General features: G+C 46.3%; 1 pseudogene; it reads right to left on the reverse strand.

Moving 5' to 3' along the window:
• Positions 1-2336: 2336 nt before the first annotated feature.
• LOC116741082 lies at positions 2337-2434 on the reverse strand (annotated as a pseudogene).
• Positions 2435-4896: the final 2462 nt, after the last annotated feature.

A 4896-nucleotide genomic window follows, 5' to 3' on the forward strand; every position in this document is an offset into this window, starting at 1 on the left:
ACTTAGCTCAAATCCAGGGCTCTTTCAAGGAAACATATTCTTATTTCTAAACATTCCAACCTGCTCTCTATACCAGTTTTGAGCCAGGTCTGTGGATATCACCCAACCTTCAAGCTATGGCCCCATTTCAGTCTAAGTATGAGAACACCAGGTTAAACAACCTGAAAGCTTTCTCAAGGTCCCATCTAGGTCCAGGGGGATTCAGAATTCCCCCATGTGTTTCTGGGGAACTGGCAAGGCCCTGTAAACGAGGGTGCTCGTTTGGCCAGAGAGTATTGTGAGAGTGTTTCCTGCTGTGAATGGGATTTAAGCATGACCATCCTGACATACGTAAAGAAACAACTGTGAAAGGAGAGGAGATACTTGGAACTTTGTAGGCAGCATTCAAATCTGTCTCCAGTTTATCCTCTAACTCTGTGGGTTCTCAACAGGGGATATTTCTGTTCGCCACCTCCACCCGCTAAGATGTCTTTTGGTTGTCATAAACTGGAGAGAGGCATCTAGTGTGTAGAGGCCAGGGATTCTGCCAACCACCCTACAAGGCACAGGACGGCCCCACCACAAGGATTATCTTACCCCAAATGTCAATATGGCCATGACTGAGAACCTGCTCTAGCCACATGCATGGATCTTAGAGAGAGGAAGGCTCTGGAATAAAACCAAAAGGCTATTTCTGTAAACCCTGCAGAATAACAAGCCCTGAGCAGCACCAAGAAAGCATAACACAGGGAAAGGAATCCTCACTGGCTGGCTCACGGCCTCGCATAACCAAAGACTTTGGTAAGATTGTTCAGGGGACACCGGTGTGTTAATTAGGAATGTTTCAGGATGCAATTAAGAGAATACATGCCATCATAGGCCTAAATGGATGAGGCTTCTTCATCCATTACCGGAACTCCAGAGACAGGTGGTAGTTTCACAGATCCACAATGTCAGGCTTTTTCCGTGATTCTCTGGGCTTTCCACTACTGAAACACAGACAGCTGCCTCACCTCTCTGAGCCTCTCTCAACAACTTGTGCCAAAAGTAACGGTGTGCCAGTTCCAAGCTTAATCTCAAGAGACTTTGTGCTCTTCTACTCCATTTCTTGGACCACTGTGTCTTCCCTGAGGGCATGCCCGGGCTAGCCTGCTGGAGGATGGGAGCCCATAATGAACAGGGTAGGACCTCTGTGCCTAGAGCCAGCCAGCCCTGCGACCTGCAGGCAACCCTGGAATACATGAGGGAGCCCACATGAGACCAGAAGAATTACCCAGATGAGTCCAGCTTAAATTGCCAACTCACAGAATCATGAACTAAATACATGGTTATTGTCTTAAGCCATTAAGTTTTGGGTGGCTTGTGATGAGGCAAAAATTACCTGATACATAGAAATGACTCCTCCCATCTCTCAGCCCTTGTGTCACAGGTGGGGCTGACCCTCAGGCCCCAGCACAGAGTCACGTTGGCCAATTGGAGTGAAAGACAGGACTTTGGCTGCAACTATCACGAAAGAGGTGCTGGAGTGTAAAATGGTAGACCATGAGCCCAAGTTGCCTAGTACTATATGGTACCATACAGAAAAGACTATATGAAATGAAGCCATCACAGAGGAAAGCAGAACTAAGAGACAAAGAGAGATTCCTGGCTTTATCCGAGTTCTTTAATCCCGCAGTGCCTAAAGCCAGAGGGACCCTGGTCTTGTCAGTTACTGCCACTTGCAACCAAACAATTCCTGACTCACACACGTGGGCAAGTGATTTCTACCACCTGAGTCTCAGTAAATTAGGAATAAGAATAGAACCTATACCTCATAGGGTTTGCCATGAGAGTTTCATGAGACGCAACATAGGAAATGCCTAGTGGATAGGAAGTACTCAAGAGACAGTCACTACCTTTACACACTGTCACTCCTATCGATTATAATCTGAATTGAAACAGAGACATCAGAATTGAAATGCATTACCCAGATTTCAATGGAAAGACTTCCCTCTGGGCTGTTGCCTGGACCAGTCCTTGACAAAAACCAGCCCTATCCTCAGAGAGGAGGTGGGACAGGTAGACTGGAGCCTCTTAACATTGATCTTGACTCTCTGATATCTTAACAGTGTAAGTTGAAACGACTGGTGTAGATGAGGTACAAGACCCACGAGTGGTAAAATGTTTTTTCTCCAGGTGCAGGATCTTCCAACAACACTCTGATTCAGTGGCTCTCAAATGTTTAAGTTCTCCACAAAACTGTGACCTAGCGCACATAAACTAAAAGAAAAGTTTAACAAACAGTATTTCCCTTACTGTGAGAGAGGTACCCCGATACTGGTATTTTCTATTCTATTCCTTTTTTTAATTTAATTTTTTAGAATATGGAACGCTTTACAAATGTGCATGTCCTCCTTACACAGGGGCCACGCTAACGTTCTCCGTGTCGTGCCAATTTTATTTTATTTTATTTTATTTTTTTCTATTTTTTGGCCACGCTGCACAGCATGCTTAGTTCCCCGACCAAGGATCAAACCCACGCGCCCTGCAGTGGAAGCACAGTGTCTTAACCACTGGACTGCCTGGGAAGTCCCGTGCCAATTTTAGTATGTGTGCTGCCAAAGCGAGCTCTCTATTCCTGTTTTTAAAATTGCTTGTCACAAACGACTAAATAGATTCCATGAGCCATGATCAGTGTGACTCTTTGAAAACACTGCTCTCATCCGCAGAGATTTCATCCGCGACAATGAGCTGGGTTCAGAAACCACAGAAAGAACTGTCTTGAACTCTGTGTGGGGAAGTGGCATCCTCTGATCCTGGAATGTTCTTCTGGCGGCAAGGGATTTTCAACGTATTGGGTAGAAAATGGCAAATAAAGATCAGCAAGGAAAACTTTTCCCATCAGCCCAAGGTACTGCCTCCAATATGGACAAAAGACCTCTACTGTTAGAGCATGGGTGATTAGCTGGAACAAAAAGACAAAATCCACTCTGTGCAAAAGAGCCTTTCTATTAGCCAATTAGTAAACCAAGGCTCCCAGCCTTTGCCCAGCAGATGGTGGAACCAGTAGAGAACAATGATGAGAACATCGGCTCCGGAAACAGATGGACTGTGGGTTTGAATGCCTTCCTACCTGTGCTACCTGTGTGATCTGGGGCTAGTTTCATAACCCCCAGCAGCCTAAAATGAGGATAATAATTGTTCCTACCTCTAGAGTTGGTGAGAGGATTAAGTAAGGTAATAAAGAGCTTAAGCTCAGTGCCTGGCATATAATAGGCACTCAGTAATATAAAGTACACACCACACACACACACACACACACACACACACACACACACACACTCAAGATGATTTCCTCTCTGTAATGTCTCTGTTTAGAGAGTCTATCATTTTGTAACAAGACAAGGTGTAAATAAATAAATGAGTGTATTTCTTTCTTGAGATTGTGTCTGTGAGTCAGAGATGATGAAGAAATGGAAGGAAATTATGACTGTGTTACTCTGACCCTCCTTCGGGATTCGCCCCTCATGTGTCTGATGCACTAACGCAGTGGAGCTCTGTTTTTCCCGCCAGAGTCCCACAGGCGTCAGGGTTCTGTTGTTGTTAATGTGGAAGAACATGGTTTGCTGGAAAGAGGCAGTTACAGGTGGGGAAAGGCTGCCCTTCTGGGGCATCTCTCCCTATACAGTGTCCCCACCGGCTGAGCTCAATGCCCCATCATTCCACTCCTGAGACCACCTGACTCTCCTCACCAACCTCTGGGCTCCCACTTTTGTCCATTTCAACACAGCAGCCAGAGGGGTCTTCTAAACCCTAAATCAGATCATGGCACGCCCAAAGCACTTTAGATAAAAATCCAATTTCATCCTGGGGCCTGCTTGGGCCCCGCAAGTGGGGTCTGGTCCCTGCAGCCCTTTCCAGGCTCAAGTCCTTGCTCTCTCCCTGGAAGCAGCCTTCATTCTGTTCCTCTAACAAGCCAAGCTTGTTCCTTCCTTGGGGCCTCTGCCTCTGCTGTTCTGGCAGCCTGGAGGCTCAGCCTGAGGATCATTCCCCAGCTCTCTCTGGCCACATAGATCTGAGCTTAGGTGTCACCTCCTCAGAGAAGCCCTCCCTGACTACCCCATTTAAGAGTACCCTCCCCACCCTCATGCCCCCAACACAGTGTCCATTGTATTGTCCTGTGGCACTGATCAGGGTCTGAAACTGCCTTGTTTGTTCATGTATTTAGTGTCTGTCTCTAAGAATGGAGATTCCACAGAGCGGGGACCCAGAATCCCAGAGCCCAGAAGAGTACTGGGCACGTAGCAACTTTGTTGAATGAATGAATAAATGAAAGATCTGAACTTGGCCCTGCCTTTTCCTAAATCCTAGACCAGAATGGGTTGCAGTTACAATGGGTATCCCAGGATTTCGCAAACCTGCATATGGCATTTGGAAAAATGCGATAGAGATGAAATTTAATCTCTTCTAGATGTTTAAAGTCCTACCCTAGAATTTTTTTTTTTTACTAAATTTGGGTGTTTGGGCTAAAAAAGCATGATGGAATTAGCACCTGACATCTATTCCCAAAGGGATTAGTTTACTTGCCTCTCCTTAAAAGTTGACAAGCCAAAGAAGTAAGATATTAAGGATCAGAGAGGAATCGGGGAGCAAGAGAGAGAAAGAGAGGGAATAGCTAGATTGCTTCATTCATCTCCTCAGCCCAGAAGCAGGCCTTCAAGCATTCATGGCTGCCTGTCCAGTGCCAACTGGGGTTGCCTGTCCAGTAAGTGCATCACCACAAGGCTCATGGGCCCCTGATACGGAATCTCTGTTTTAAGCGATGGTGGCACCTAACCGGGGCCTTGTGGGTCACCATCACACACAAAAGAGAGAAGATTAAATTCCGGCAGGCAAGTAGCCACAGCTGCCTGCCTAGTTCTTGTCCAAACCCAACAA

This window comes from Phocoena sinus, chromosome 15, assembly GCF_008692025.1.
Source record: "Phocoena sinus isolate mPhoSin1 chromosome 15, mPhoSin1.pri, whole genome shotgun sequence".
Lineage (NCBI taxonomy): Eukaryota > Metazoa > Chordata > Mammalia > Artiodactyla > Phocoenidae > Phocoena > Phocoena sinus.